The following is a 17500-nucleotide window of genomic DNA, read 5'->3' as shown; positions in this document are numbered from 1 at the left end:
CCTTAAAGTATTATTTCCACGGAATTAAAAAATTGTTCAAAAGACCTTTGGAGCATTTTATATTGTAACAGCCGTATCGTTGATGTTATTTAGTGGTAATCTGTCGAGTTTTTACATTAAATAGAGAACAAAAACACATTACATACATGGGAGATTTTAGTCTTACTTACTTTTTAAATGCTTGCGAACGAATAGAATTGATTGAGTTTTTCATATTCTGCATAGAAACTCACAGACCTACAGCCACATAATTGCAACAGCAACAGATTCACTCATAACACACACACACACACACACACACACACAAATTAACGGGAAGCTGAGATGGACAAGTTGAGTTCATGTTCTCTCATCTTGATAAATGTAACCTAACAGTCTCCACGCTGTTACTAGATGCCTCCTCTCTCTCTCTCTCCTCTCTCTCTCTCTCTCTCTCTCTCTCTTCACCTTGAAGATTGCTAGTTTTTCTGTCTGCGAAGAAAATAAAAATGGAGCTGAAAAAGAAGCACTGTGATGCCACTTCGTATGATGAACATTTTGGTTGTGTTATTATTCATTTCTTGTTTCCTTTTATGACATTCAGGGGAGACGTAACAATTTAATTACAATGATTACATTTAAATAGTCACTATATTATCTCCCATCATCCTGTCGTATTAATTCTTTACTTTTTTTCTAGTTTTTTTTTAATTATATATCAGTTTGCAGTCTAGTGACATTTCTTGATTCTTTTGATGTTTCAGTTCCACCTTATTCAGTAATAAAGTTAATGAAATGTTGTAGAGATAAGGTCAAGCCTTCTTTTTCCACGTTGGCTTTTTTTTTCATGACATCGTAAAAAAGCCATTAATGTCTGTCATTCAAGTTGATCTTGTATGTCTTTTGAATACTATGGTCACCTTTTAAGTAAAAGGGGTTGAAGCACAAAGATAAAAATGAATGGCTTATCTAAGCAAGCCTTCATGCCTGTTCTTTAATGGTATTGTGACGAGAGGCTGTCCATTGGAAAGATAAAGTTTATAACGCTACGGAAACGGTCAGTCCTCCTACTTCATAATCAGTGAACTTTCAGTTTACTGGCTTCATGAAGCCTGGTCGTAATTCATCAAGTTAATTTTCTGATTCACGACCTTAGAAAGTCGTAAGATTGCGAATAGTCAATAAAACGGTATGCTTTTCCTAACTCAGAAATAAAGTGAAAAGAATCTGTTGCGACAGACAGACAACCAAACCGGAGTGGTTGAACCCCACCTCATAGTCATTAAATGAGTTAGTGGAGGATTTTCCAGCACTCGTTTAAGTAGAACAGGATATAAAATATCAGCCTCATAATCGTCCGCTTCTGAATACACCCGAGTTTGTTTCGCCTGACGAAAACATTGGCTCATTGTTCATACACTCTTTGATTCTGGCCGGTGCGCATTTTTATGTGCATTCTTTTATCTGGTTAAACTAAACATTATTTGTAAAACAGATGTGCGTTATTAACGGTATCATTAACCCCACGGTGAAGCCGCGTTTTTCAGCCTCTCGCAATTATCGCAGCCTTCATCCCCAGATTCGCTCAATGAAATTTTGGCAGAGTGAAAGAATGGACTCATTACCGACACATTAGTCCGGCGTATGAACAAATAAATAATACATGAACAAATAAATAACATAAAGAACAGAGGAGCCACTGGCTATTCACGCCGATATTATTTCACTCTTCCTGTTGTGTTCCCATTCATTTTTCTCAGCGTGCTGTTGCAGAAGAGCTTTCGTTGTGCGCGCTCTCTCTGGCTTTTGAGCCAGAGGCCCGGTGTGCCATTGCATTCGTCGTCTGGTGTTCGTCGTCTGTTGATATTTCGTATTTCGATCTACATCTTGAGAACTACTGAACCACTTGAAATTGAACTTGGCAGGAGCTAGCTTTATCGGGTCCCTGCCAATTGCTGTTATTTTGGTTAGGTTCGTTAACACCCAAGGCCAGTCGCGAAGACCCAAAATCTAGGAGAGGGATGCAAACTCTTGGGGACCTCTAGCTTTCCATTTTTCTACCGTAGGATTGTGACATTGCTTCTATCAGTAGGATGTGTATAGAAGTCGCCCAATCCAGAAAAATTCAAATTTGACCACGCAATATTAGTCCCAAATGACGCCCAAAGAGATACTGAGTCCATTGAAAAGTATTTCCACGCCAGTTTAATACATAATACGAAGAACCTGTGATATACCGCCACTCTGGTTTTCTAAGTATGAAATGTTTTTCTTGAATGTACTATGTTAGAGAGAGAGAGAGAGAGAGAGAGAGAGAGAGAGAGAGAGAGAGAGAGAGAGAGAGAGAGAGAGAGAGAGCATGTTTCATGAAACAAGTGGAAAGTTCCACACGTACCACTTTAAGTGGTTTGTATGGTCTGAAGATTTAATCAAATTTTTAAAATGGGGTTAAGAAATTGTGTACTTTAAATGCTGAATTTGCCAAATTATGGAGTACAGCAAGAAAAGGGAAGGACAATGTTAGTGGATGAAGGAACATTCTGTTTGATTTATTCGAGAAAGGTTATTATCATTTACAGTCACCAAGAGCTTCATTTGAAACCACAGATCGTTAAATTTGGTTTTATATCAGAATGGCATTTGTGGCATAAATTATAACGGAAACATTATTATTATTATTATTATTATTATTATTATTATTATTATTATTATTATTATTATTATTATTATTACGAGCTTTTTGGCTTGCGCTACGCGCGCTGGAACGGCATCGCTGTCTCTCCTACCCTCCCCTTCCCCTACCTAGGCTACTCCGCCCCCACCCGGGGCAGACAAACAGGTTTGCAGGAGGGAGGTGGATGTCTCCCCTACCCTCCCGTTCCCCTACCCACCCTGCCCCCAACCCGGGGCGGACAAACCTGTTTGCAGGGGGTGGGCGGCTGTGTCATGTCTCCCCTACTGCCACCCAGTGTAGGACAAAGAAGATCCACTCTGATTTTATTATTATTATTATTATTATTATTATTATTATTATTCCTGGTTTATTATTATTATTATAGTTTTTTGTGAAAAAAAAAAATATTGTGCCTTTGTCCATCTGCACTTTTTTCTTTCCGCCCTCAGATCTTAAAAGCTAATGACGCTAGAGAGTTGAAAATTGATAAGTTGATCATCCACTCTCCAATCATCAAATATACCAAATTGCAGCCCTCTAGCCTTAGTAGTTTTTTTTTTATTTTATTAAATGTTAAAGTTAGCCAAAATTGTGCGCCCAGTAACGATATAGGTAAACCTCCTACCGCCGTGGTTAAAGTTTCATGGGCCACGGCTCATACGGCATTATACCGAGACCACCGAGAGATAGATCTATTTTCGGTGGCCTTGATTATACTTGTACAGAAACTGATTGCGCCGAAAATACTTCGGCGCATTTTTTCTTGTTTTTGTTTATGGGCAATTACAGATAACCAGAAGCTGTAAAGTTACAGTACTGGAAATAATTTTTACCTTTTTCATGTATTTTTACTATTGTATTATATTGCTTTTTTTGTGGAATTTGGATATACTGACGCCTTTCCCTGTCTGAACGCGTGATTAACTTGAAGTTTTTGGTTATTCATGTAAAGATTTTGCGTCCAAAAATTCTTAGAATTATGTTAACATTTTTTATTAGAATTAAGCCATTATTTTCTTCCTTACAAGTTTTGCCATTTTGGTCCTGGGGGGAGTAAACATGTTATCTTTTACTCGTAGTATTTGTACTCGTGTTTCGAGGCGAATTTGCATGGAATGGATGGGTTAAAGAATTAGTTTTTATTGTCAGTCTTCTGTAACCGTCACAGATTACAAGGTTAGTATGTCAGGCCATCAGAGTGGCTTTGTTATAAAGGTTGGCCTAAATTACCTGAATGACTTACAGCTCACCTGAATTAAAGAGATCAAGTGAGGTTTTCTCATCAAGATTTGTCCTATATGTGTGTGTAAGTATTTATTTCTATGCACTGTGATTATGTATGAGTCTCCGTCTGAAGTAAACTTTCCACTATTAGAGGTGCAAAGCCCCACAATGGGATGTATTGGTAAAATTTTGATTTTATACTTGAAAACGCAGCAAGGTGGTTCATGATCTCTTGTGGCCGATAGGTTTATTGTCAATTGCGGTGTCAGGAGGATTGCTGTTTTCCTAACCTGCAACTACAAATAGAACAGTGTTTTGCTTTTGTATTTCTTAGACAGTTCTTTTAGTTTCTGGGTTTTTGTTTATGTAGCTCTTTATGTAGTTGGTTCCGTTTCTGGGTAGAGCTTGGCTGGGCCATTGTTGGCCCAGGTTCTTAGCCACGTAAGATAATTTATTTCTAATTCTTCATAAGGCCCAGCACTAAGCTGTAGGCTGTTGGTAACCAGTTGGTTCTAGCCACGTGGTCTGGATTAGAGAGCTGTTAATCAGCTCAGTGGTCTGGTTAAACTAAGTTATACTTAACTTACAGCTGCCTAGCTTTGCCGCCGCCTGTGAGTCTCCGAGATACTGATTTATATTGTTAGCTGAGAGATTTAGTTTAGTTTAAAGTCATTTGTGATGTGATGTCACACTGTATGTTAGTAATGTTCTCAGTCTTTTTATTTCTCTCAGTCTAAATGAATATGCTATTCACTTTTCGATGTCATCTGGTTTACAGGGACTTTTTTGCTCATAAAACTGATATGTTTTGCGCCCTCTTACCTTGCCATGTATTTGTTGTATATTTATTCTTAGGCAACTTCGTTTTCAAACACTTTTTTGCAAAGAGGAGTTTTGAATCATCGAGTTCCATTGCAATCACCGGATCGTTTCGAATGTGACTCTCCGAAACTTTTTTTTCCCCGACTGGTCGTTTCCGTGGCTAAACACTGTGTTTACGTTTGCTTACACGGAGTTGGTTAGACTTTGCGTCACCTTCCTAGGGCATGCGACACCCTCTTACGACGCATCGAAATCTGGTGAAATTATCTCTAGCAGTGAATCAGATGTCAAGTCATGGAAGGTTGATTTTAGCAAGGTATATGGGAATTTTTGTTTTTTTCAAAAACAAAGTTACAATATAGTATATATATATATATATATTATATATATATATATATATATATATATATATATATATATATATATATATATATAAGAATTTCCCAGCTCAAGGGACCAAACAAATGCGAAAGACATTTGGTGTTACCTCATTAGACTTACCCTAAACTTGCTGTTGATTTTTGTCAGCAAGATTAGTTACTATTCACGTTTAAGAGAGTCATCTTTGACAAGAAAGGTTGAAAAAAGATACACTTGCAAACAACATTTTTACTGCAATTTCACAAAGGTAAGGAAGGTATATATTCTTACTAGTATATATTTAAAATCATGAGATGAGATTGGCAGTTGGTGTTTGTTTGCAAAGCGTTGATTAGGGGCGTTGAGGGGTGTGTGAATTCTGGTAATCCGTATTCACCTCTATAAGAGATTATATTATAGCAAAATCCACGGCTCTTTGCAGCTAAGCCCCGCCCACTGCACGCCAGTGATTGGCTAGCTCTCGAAAGGGGAATGACGTCACACTAACAGTCCATATGATTACCAGTACGGATTTAAGTTCCCGGAGTTGTGATGTCTGCAACTGATATCTTCGATAAAAGATATATTAAGTTATATAATATCATTATGAAGATCTTGGGTCATTCTGTCTGTACATCTTTTTTTTTTTTTTATCATGCGCAGTCTAAATACACAAACATCTTTTTCTTTTTTAAGTTGGTGTTGGCCTACATAAGCTATCCTGCATGTCAAATGTTAATTTCTTTGTGAGATTAGGCCTACATGTCAAACCCTTTTATTTTGAGGCAATGACAGGGCATAGGCCTACACGTCAATTTCTTATATTTTGAGGCAACGGCAGGGCATAGGCCTACATGTCAAACCCTTTTATTTTGAGGCAGTGACAGGGCATAGGCCTAAACGTCAATTTCTTATATTTTGAGGCAACGACAGGGCATAGGCCTAAACGTCAATTTCTTATATTTTGAGGCAACGACAGGGCATAGGCATACACGTCAATTTCTTATATTTTGAGGCAACGACAGGGCATAGGCCTACAAGTCAATTTCTTATATTTTGAGGCAACGACAGGGCATAGGCCTAAACGTCAATTTCTTATATTTTGAGGCAATGACAGGGCATAGGCCTACACGTCAATTTCTTATATTTTGAGGCAACGACAGGGCATAGGCCTAAACGTCAATTTCTTATATTTTGAGGCAATGACAGGGCATAGGCCTACACTTCAATTTCTTATATTTTGAGGCAACGACAGGGCATAGGCATACACGTCAATTTCTTATATTTTGAGGCAACGACAGGGCATAGGCCTAAACGTCAATTTCTTATATTTTGAGGCAACGACAGGGCATAGGCATACACGTCAATTTCTTATATTTTGAGGCATCGACAGGGCATAGGCATATACGTCAATTTTTTATATTTTGAGGCAATGACAGGGCGTAGGCATACACGTCAATTTCTTATATTTTGAGGCAATGACAAGGCATAGGCCTACACATCAAATTCTTGTATTTTAAGACAATGACAGGGCATAGGTCTACACGTCCATTTCTTATTGTAAATAATTTTCTACCCGTATCTGTTGGAAATAGTGTAGCTTTTAATTAATATAGTAGCGCCGACCCCACGACATATATGTATATGCATATGGTGGAATGTACACACATAAGTACGTACATATACACATACATGTGTGCCGTACATGCGTCGATGGCCATAACAAATGTAACGTCACTTATACCACAGAGAATAAAAGTAAAATTTGTGGGCATGTATCGATGGCACACACAGACCAATCATAGGGCTGTCTCAGCCTTACACACAACTGTCGAACTGCTCTTAATGAATTATATTGAAAATATATTTACAAAAGGGATAGCAAATTAAATTACTGTGGTGAGTAAATATACAGTAAGGCTGCTGTAGCATTTCTATGAAAATGAATGCTATGGTAGGAAGGCATCGTAAGATACATAACGAAATAAGAAAAAAATAAATGATAGCTGAAAAAGTTATGTATGAGATGATCCAAACCAGTCTGCGAGCAGCCCATGAATCATTTGATTTTAGAGGCGTTCTTGTCGATTACCCTGTTGGACAAAAGGATACCTAAGTGTCAGTAAATCTCTCTCTCTCTCTCTCTCTCTCTCTCTCTCTCTCTCTCTCTCTCTCTTTTCTAGCATAGACTGTATTCATAAAGATCTCGATTACATTTAATTAAAACAAATTGCTAGATTTCAGTTAACAATAGTAGGCAGATAATGCTTTACACTAGTATTTTGTGAATAGGTCTCTGTTTATTCTGCAGTGTTAGGTTACCATATGAAAAATTTTCTAGGACACTACAAGCACCATAACACCAGCAACAAAAACAAGAATAACCACAACAGGAACCGCAATAAAACTGCTGAAAATAAGATGCGCCTATAATCCAAACGTCACAAGCTGCGTAAACAGACAAAAAGACATAGGACGTTATAGGTCTACATGATTTTATATGATCCTATTGTTTCGGAAGAAGATCATGTTCGTAAGAAAATTCTCAGCAAATCATATCCAGTTATGACTCGTATAGCCTACCATACTGTAACTTGAAGTTAAACATAGGCATATTGTGGTTTTGTAGAGTGCACTCACTGCTTGTCGTCCCACCGAATGTGTAAACGACTGCAATGAAATCGTTTCATGACTATTAGAATGTAGTTAAATTTCCTAAAATCAGTATGAAATACCAGTCTGCATACCTCTACGACAGTCATTGTGTTTAAATTTAGGATGGTGAACACGCTTCACAATATCAGACGGTAATTGTCATTGTCCTGTAATTCAAGTGCACGGATTCGAACGCAGATATTCCTTGTGTCACCTCCGTGGTCAGGTGAACCTCAGTTACGATAAGCCACATTGCAGCATCACGGAACACTCCTGACTTCATTCACATTTTCTTTTTTATCATTTTTAGGGAAATGTGTATTATGGTTTTATTTCAAGGGATAATTTAATGTTTCCTTTTGATAATCAGCAGAACTTATTTTAGTTCGGTAAAACAACGATTGCTAAATTAATGAAGATGAAAAGAACCACAGATTAACCAACTTTTCGAAACTTGCCAACCAGTCAGCTTCAAGGAATGGTCGTGACGTAAGCAGTGGGCGGGGCTTAGCTGTAAAGAGCGGTGGATTTTGCTGTAGTGGTGTGACTGTTGCACGTTGAAGGGTGTGATGATTGTTGGTGCTTAAAGAATATTTTGCCTTGATGTTGTCGCAGTTCTGCAGCGGGTATGGAGAAAGGAGTTCCTATAAACTGAACAGAATTTTCAAGTTTTCAGATTTGTTTGACAAGACGAGGAAGGTGATGGCCTTCGTTCAAAGATTAATAATAGTCTTTAAGATCATCATGGAAATTAGGTTTGGGAAATAAACGATGGTGTCCACTACTTTACTTCCTGAGAAGGCATGGTGCTTGTGGATAGGCGTTTCTCAAAATTGGTAAAAAAGCAAATGTACTGGAACTGTATAATTTTGAGACACAGGGCACGATATGAATAAGGGTGGAGGTAGACTTAGGCGAAAGAAAAATAGGGAAAGTAAAACCGCTAAATATGCGTGTCTTACTGCATGCAGTCTCCCATGCATCGCAAGGCTGCAAGTTGAAGGATAAGAAAAGTTATCGCGTACTCCTTTTTCTCGTTGCATTGTGAGGCAAGGCTACCTCTTTCGGCCTAGAACCGAGGGATCTGCATTCGATCCCCGAGACGGGCAAGAAAAGGTATGTGCGCGTTTCCCTTTAAACTCGGTAGCGCTCACTCCATGTATTTATAATTGTAGCAGTGACTAAGTATATTTTTTATATAATTTTATAAGTAACCTAAGATCTTAGTAAGTCCTTTTATTATTATGATCATTAGGGCCATCATCATCTTTTTTGTGGGGGGGAGTCATCAGCCATTCGTTAGTGATTTTAGTTTAATTTCTACCATTGTAGGTAACAGTGATAACTTTTTCCTTCTTTGCTCATGGAAAACTTTTTGTTTTGCGTTTGTAGCAATGAAAATTAAATTTTAAAAAATCGGTATTACAGTACTCCCATAAAACCATAAGCAGGAATCAAGTGAAACCACTTTCATAGTAAATAAAAAAAAAACCGTTGCTGTAATGTTCCTGAGTAATTCGAGTAAGAAAAGACGATATTGAAAAACCTACACATTAAATTAATAGTGACCTAATCTGCTGGAAGAAATAACAGGTATAATCCAGTGAACACATTGATTAATTAAACGTAACATGACACTGTCCATTAAAGGTAAGTATCTTTGACCTCTGTTGTCCTTACTGGGTCAATGCAAATCTCTGAGCTTGATCAGCATAGTTCTGTCTTGCTCTCTGGATGCATACATACACGTACATACACACACATATATATATATTATATATATATACATACATATACATATGTATACATACACACACACACACACACTACATAAGACGGACAACTGTCATTCCGATAGTGGTAATAGATCCTTCCATGACAAGTGGTTTTCTGACATCAAGTGTCACAGAACTTTGCTGCATACTCTTGCAGTGACATTCCACTGTCGTGTAAGGATCATACATTAATTAGATCGTGACATTTCCTGTCGGTATTTTCTACACGCAGGAAACAGTTACATCGTCATATAACCGTCGTCTTAATAACGTTCTTGAAATAAGATTTTTCACTCCTATCTTCTTGCAAATATTGATGAAGAAGTGGTAATTTTTTTTTTTTAACTTTGTCTGCCACATGATTTGCACACACAAGATTTACCAACAAATGGGTCAGTTTTGCCCCTCTCTCTCTCTCTCTCTCTCTCTCTCTCTCTCTCTCTCTCTCTCTCTCTCTCTCTCTCTCTCATATATATATATACGTATATATAATAATATATATATATATATATATATATATATATATATATATATATATATATATATACATATTTTACAGGGCCTCTCTTAAGTTCCAGTGATTCTACTTTTCTACCAGTCTCCAGCCTGCCTTCTCATACTTCTCATCCAAGTAAGTCTGGGTCTTCCAACTCATCTGGTGGCCACGGGCACCCAGCTGGCAATGTCGAGCACAATTCTCCCATGGTTGTGCGAAGGACATGTCCAAGCCATCTCCATCTTCCTTTCATCATTATCTCATCTCATCTCATTGTGGAACTTGCGTAGTTTCCCGTTACAATTTCCAACTCTCAGCTGCATGCGAATCGTAAAATACTACTCAAAGCTTTATTCTCAAATCGACAAAATTTTGAAATGATTATGGTTTCATTAGGATACTATGATTCATGTTCGGATAGCGTTATTGGTCATAATAGACTCATATATAATTTAACTCTCTTATGCGTTTTCAGTCTATTCCATTTCTATATCTTATTCAGCCTGACCATTCTTGAATTTCTCTTGTTTAGTCTTTCATTAAAATCCAATTAAGGAGAACCTGTTTTGGAGAAATTTTCTCTCTCTCTCTCTCTCTCTCTCTCTCTCTCTCTCTCTCTCTCTCTCTCTCTCTCATATTATTTATATATATACTGTGTATATGTATACCTATATGCATTCGTGTATATACAGTATATGTATACATACTATATATGTATATAAATACATATACATATATATAGGATGTATACATATATATATATATATATATATATATGAATGCGAATAGGTATACATATACATATACTGTCCATGTATATAAAATGCTAGGCAGAACATTTTGGTGAGGTCATGAGGAAGAGATACATATCGAGGGATAATTTAATTCATATACCAAAAGGTGACGAAGTCCTGCATCTGCGTACGAACGAATTCAATATTTTTTTTTGAAGTGGAACCGATAACAACGGAACTGTGGAGATGGAAAGCACCGCGTTATGATTGTAATCACTGCAGATATGATTTTACTAGTCACACTGTTTTGTGGAATGGGGAAACGAGGAAACAATGGCTGTTGATTGGGAAGTGGAAGACTGAGCTATTGTTCCGAAGAAAGAGACGAATAAGCTGGTTTAGAAAAGGCAGGATTTGCACAGATCAAATCGTGTCAAAGTCTTCATGGGGAATGAGGATCTGAAATTTCGTTTGTGAGCTACTTTTGTACATTGAGTGCAGGAAGTTATTTCAAGCCTGTTCATAGCGGTTTAAAATCTTGTTATTGCTTCTCAGGTTACGCGAAACCTTACCACTCACTCTTCCATGTGTAGTATTTTGAATATAGAGTAATCCAACAGAAGAAGATCCATACAAACAGGTATTTTATTGAGCTATGGCAGTTTTCTTAAATTTAGATATCAGTACGTTACGGGCAGTGGGTGCAGATTTTTTTTTATTTCTTTTGCACAGTTTTTTCTTGAAATTCTGTATATCTTTCTTGCCATGGGCTGCTTTCCCTACTGGATCCCAAGAGCTTGTAGCATTCCGCTCTTCCAACTAGGGCAGCAGGTTGGCTATTAATAATGTTAATGACGAGCTTAATTGATCACCTTATTAGCTGGGAACTTTCAAAAGATGAACAGAATCCCAGAGCTGACTTATGCTTAGCAACACTTCAGCCAAGCAAGCACTTAGCAGCGAATACATAGATAACAAAGTATGCCATGGAGCGGAAAAACTTTGCCAAGTACATTCTCTGAACGGGTGACCAGCATTTTTATTTGCCAGAATGAGCTACGTATGCGTATCTACATGGGCTAGTTAAATAAAATGCTATTAAGCCCGAGAAAACGACCTGAAATCTTAGCTGCTGTCGTTTAATAATACTTAGTTGCTTTTTAAGTAGAGTCTCTTCTTTACGTTCAGACACTCATTTGGCTGTATTTTTTTGCAAAAAAATGTTGCCATAACGTGAGTTTCAAGGTGTTAACTTATATATATATAATATAAAAAGCCTTCTTCACAAATAATGCTGTCCACGAATATTCAAAAAGGTGGGAGAAAGTTGAACCTAACATCTCCAAGAAAGTTAGGTTGACTTTTAACAGCAAAACCGAAGTAGCGCCGAAACTTAAACCGCAGGATATATCGAAATTTATCCAAAAATTCCTAAAACACAGGAGTGAAATCTATTTTAAAATTCTGCCGAAAATAGTTTAAAGTCTGCCATAAAGTCTAAAGCTTGAATCAAAAAGTGTGTCATAAAGTCAAAAGCTTGAATCAAAGTTTCCCGGAGTACAGCATCGGGAAAACTATTCCAATCTGCATCGGATTGAAAGAACAGCACAGTCTTTCACTTTTGCTTTCAGCAATGCTTAATCCTCATTACTTCCCATTGCTCATTCCATTCGTTTCTTTTACTATTCCTTATTCTTCTCTGGATGTTGAAACACAACGGCAAATTCGCAGAACACTGATATTTTGAACATGATTCAACCGTGGTAGGGAACCAAAAGTTCCTGAACGCCACCAAGAATGCCAGTGAATAAGACAAAAAGAAAACGCGTTCTGATCCTGGAAAAATCGTTAAGGGCATTGCCCTCAGAACGCGGGAGATTCCTGTCTGCCTAACTGTTCAGTGATTATTACTATTAAATGTCAAAACTGATCATATTATTTTCTGTTTCGTTATCATTCAAAGACAGAGCTTTGAATCAGGCAAAATACAGGAAGGTAAATGGAGAAACGAAAGTTTCAAAGTACCGCCTATGCAACTGAAACCCCGCCCTCCCCACACACACAAGAGCAAGAGGGGAAAATAGAGTGAAATGATCTGTAACTTTGTTTACCACGTAGTAATTGACTGGATGCTCAACTACAATAGAAATACCAGGCATTCATTGCTTTCCGTGGACCTACTTTCGCGAGAGACTAGGAAACTTAGCCTCGATTAATTTTCGGTTGTTTGCCGTAGCGTCTGAGCCGCAGTTTAGATCTTTTCTTGCCGACTCCTTGCTCTGTGCTCTGCTCGCCTTTCGTTTCTAATTTTAATAGATATTCGTATTTCCCACTGATGACGTTGCATGCTATGACGTCAGCATCACAAGAGCACTGTCCAATAATGGTAAGAAACAGCGGATCGGCCATCTTCGAAATTTAAGAGGAGGAGGGAATGTGGGTGGGAAGATTTCCCGTGAGGAAGATAAAAGAAAAAAACGAAAGAGGAGGAAGAGGAGGAGGAGGAGGAGGAGGAGGAGGAAGAAGAAAGCCAGAATTCTGAGGAGGAGTGGAAGGAACAGGGAAGCACTGAATGCGAAGAGGCTGGGGGAAAGATGAACAAGAAGGGGACTGGGACTGGTTGGATTGGTAGAGAGGGGAGGGGGGGGAGGAGAGGGGAAGGGGGAGGGGGAGGGGACGTTGAGAGATGTTCTGTGTTGGGGCTACGCAGACGGAAACATCACCATGGTGACCGCTGTATCAAAACATGATTAGAGAGGAAACACTCTCTGCAGATGCTCAACTCGGTATAAACCCCCTTCCTTCCTGCCTACCCTCTGCCTGCCCTAACCTCTCCGGCTCTCCTATTTTAACCACCTCCCTTACCAAAGCCGTGCTCTCCTGTACCCCCGACAGCCGCCGAGTCTTCCCCTCCCCTCCCCTCCCCCTCCCCTCAGCCAGGCTGCTAGCGTTCCCCTCATTTTCCTCTCCTTACACTTAATAATGATAATTGTGCGTGTTTGTACGTGCTTTTTGGGGGCGGGAGCAGAGATAACGTAAAGGGGTGATGCCTAATGGAAGCTATGGAGCTGGGTAGGTTTGGAGAGGCTGTGTTGGATAAACACAGACCAAGGGCTTGGTTCCTCTCTCGGAGTTCGTCAAACAGCTTCACGAACTGAGCTGTCTAGTAAGAATGAGTAAATGTATTTATTGCGTGTATGTGTTACAGTATGAGAACGCGAGCCCATGTGGTATTTTATCCTAATCCTTCGGGCCAGCCCTATAAGAGCTGAACGTCAGCCCAGTGGTCTGGTTAAACTGCTGTACTTTAATACTACTACTGTCTAGTAAGACAGAATCCCACGGAGGGGAAACAACTCGGGTCTGTTAAATGAAAAATTCAGTCTGCCTCTGCCGTGAATTTGTAACTGGTTGGTAGTCGAGTGTGGTGGGTCACAGCCGAAGTTGAGTGGAGCTTGGGCCTTGAGGTAGCAGCCTCATCCCAAAAGAATGGCTAGAGCTTTATGTTACTGGAGTTGATACTTTGTAACTTGCTGAGTACATAGGAAAGAAAAATGCCAGATTGGAATGATGTAAGAATGGAAGAATTTTTGTAAAATGGAAAATAACTGTGAAAGTGATTGTTGAGGATGTCTGAAGAGTAAATCGTATGTTAAAGAATAAAAATGAATAAAAAATTAGTGAGATACTAAGGTATGCTGGTGATAATACGATTGAGTGGCTAACAGAAGTGTGGCAAGGTATGTTTGGAAAGGAAAATGTTCCACTGGAATTGTTGAAAGGAACTGTCCCTCCTTTTATACAAGGGGAAAGATGGTACAGGGAACTGTAAGAATTATACAGAAATATATGAGGTTTTGTGCAGGAAGAGTAGTGTGGGTTTCAGCAAGAAAGGCGTGGGGTTCAAGAGCTTACGTAAGGGTATGTGAGAAGTTGGAGAGCATAGGAATCGGAAGATTTCGTGTTACGGATGGAACTGAAAAAGATGTAACGTGGCACTATGGAGGCTATTGAGGTTTAGAAGATAATTTTCCGAGAACTTATTTTTGTGACAGAAACAAACCTTGTGCTAAAAATGTGTAGACCTTGGAGTGAAGTGTTTGGGTGTAAATGTGGGTGATATTCAAGGGTGTGTTATGTCTTCGTGGCTACGTAATATTTCTGTGGGTGGAGTGCTGAAAGAAGCCATAGGTTTGACAGATGTAGGTGGATGTTTGTTAGATAAGGAAAGGAGGCTTTAGAAGAGTGTGGAAATTCTCGGGTTTGCGAATGATGAGAGTGTTTGTTGGTAATTACGTTAGAAGCTGTGGAGACGGGTTAAATGGTTTCCAAGTGCAAGAGGAGAATGCTGAAGGAATAAAAACAAGAAAACTTTGTGCCTAAATGGAGGCCCAGAATGTGAACCAGCGAACGGACGGTAATAACACCACAGAAATGGTTTATTTCTATAGGTACCATATTATAAATGAATTAGATAAATGTATAATGGGGTCTACAAAATATTTGGAAAAGACGAGGACTGTCTGTCGACGCACAAGTTGGAATGTATGAAAGGAATGTTAAGAGAAATTTATTAAGTGGCCGAGTACGTGTAAGGTGGCCATGTCCTGCTGATAATCCTTCCGTTTAATAGATCTGATGCGGAAATTTTCTGAAGAGAGGTTTTGTTGTTGATTTGACATAGGATGAAAGTTTAAGTGCCATGTTTCTCTTGAGAGCTACCCTCAACTAGATGAAAGGACTTTCCGAGGATCTTGAAAATAAATGTGATATATTTATCTAAATGAAATATATTTCGAAAGAGACCTATCCTTCAAAGGCGATGGACTCCTGGATATCTATGAGAAGACAGTCGTTTGTTATTCCTCGAAATCAGAATCAAGGATCAACTATTGAAAAAGATCAGTAACATAAGCTGCTGCATAAACCTTAAGCGAAGTTCTGTCAGCAGAATACGGAAATAAATATACCTTTATCTTGAAATACCTTTCTCTTCTTATCATCTATGTTGGCAAACGATCTGATGGACCATTTCCAAAACCTCTTGCATCCTCGAGTTTTTTTATGAGCAAACTAACGCAATTGTCCATTTTCTCACTTTCGCTTGTCTACGTAGGAAGGTCACTGAGACTTTGCGTTTTCTCCTCCATACTACTGTGTCAGCAAGAATAACTTATAATCAAACTGAATTCGACTTTATGACATAATTATTAAACTCCCAGACGGCCCTTTCGTCTGTTGATAAATGGGGTTGAAATGAAATGGTTTCTCCACGTTAAAGCAAGGGGGGTACAGATGGAAAAAGGGTACGTGTGGGATCCGGTTCAGGAAAATTGGGGTTAGCTCTCAAGGAGGCAAGACGGAAGCTTTATTGAAGAGCTTGAGTTTGCGGATTTAATCATTGCACACATTTCATTATATGAGGTTTACTGTAGGCGTTACTTCAGGCTCTTTGCCGCGTGCCTTCGGCCCATACCTGTAACCCCTTTCGTGCCTTTTACTGTACCTCCTTTCATATTCTCTTTCTTCCATCTTGCTTTCCACCCCTCCTAACAAATGATTCATAGTGCAACAGCAAGGTTTTTTCTCTGTTACACCTTTCAAACTTTTACTGTCAATTTCCGTTTCAGGGCTGAATGACCTCATTGGTCCCAGTGCTTGGTCTTTGGCCTAAATTCTATATTCAGTATGTATATGTATATATATATATATATATATATATATATATATATATATATATATATATATATATATATATATATATATATATATATATATATATATATATATATATATATATATATATATATAAATATATATATATATAATATATATATATATATATATATATATATATATATAAATTATATATATATATATATATATATATATATATATATATGAATAAATATATATATATATATACTGTATATATGAATAAATGTACATGTATATTAACAAAACACTATTCCATCCAGCTCGGCGGCCTCGATTATGGTCATTGTTTAAAAATAGTTTTCATTTTCAATTGAATTTGCCTCATCTCTTTTTCCAAGCCACAGCGAGCAATAGACTATCAATAATTGCTTTCTCTCTTTCTCTCTCTCTCTCTCTCCCTATTGTTTGTAAACGCTACAGTATGCTGTTTTTTCATGCAGTGGATGAACTGATTGACTGTGTGCCTGTACGTTTCCAGTTATGATCATATGATTATACTGTAACAAATGAACGTGGGATAGTTAGCGAGTACTTGTATAGTAGATATAGCCCAATGTCCTATATATATATATATATATATATATATATATATATATATATATATATATATATATATATATATATATATATATATACATATATATATATATATGTGTATACATATATATATGTATGTGTATATATATATATATATATATATATATATATATATATATATATATATATATATATATATATATATGTCAGACAGGTTATACGTTTGACGCTACTCTTTCTGAAAGGGAGGGACGTCTGGTGAGAAAATATATGTATATCTATTATTGTGGATGTGTGTTATTAACAAGTGCAATTGACTTCTTCATATTTTTTTGGGATAGCCTTATCTTTACAAAGGCTGAATCCGTAAAGGTTGAGTCTGCCGTTTAGTAGGTTCGATTCCACTAAAGAGATGGGCATTGGGCATCTTCATTTGTTGGTTTTCGTAGTCAGGTCGTGCAGTAATAAGCGTATCCGGAGAACGTATCGAGAGGCTATCACTGTGGCTATTATTATTCCATTATGT

The 17500-nt window shown here is 37.9% G+C and overlaps 1 protein-coding gene across 50 annotated transcripts in view; it reads left to right on the top strand.

Annotated features, from left to right (window-relative positions):
- LOC136826963 (uncharacterized) overlaps nucleotides 1-17500 on the top strand; it is a 578486-nt gene that overhangs the window by 363156 nt on the left and 197830 nt on the right. The gene's annotated exons all lie outside the window — the stretch shown is intronic.

Source organism: Macrobrachium rosenbergii, chromosome 3, assembly GCF_040412425.1.
Source record: "Macrobrachium rosenbergii isolate ZJJX-2024 chromosome 3, ASM4041242v1, whole genome shotgun sequence".
Lineage (NCBI taxonomy): Eukaryota > Metazoa > Arthropoda > Malacostraca > Decapoda > Palaemonidae > Macrobrachium > Macrobrachium rosenbergii.
The sequence above is the reverse complement of the archived record's forward strand: the minus strand, read 5'-3'. Positions and strand labels throughout refer to the sequence as shown.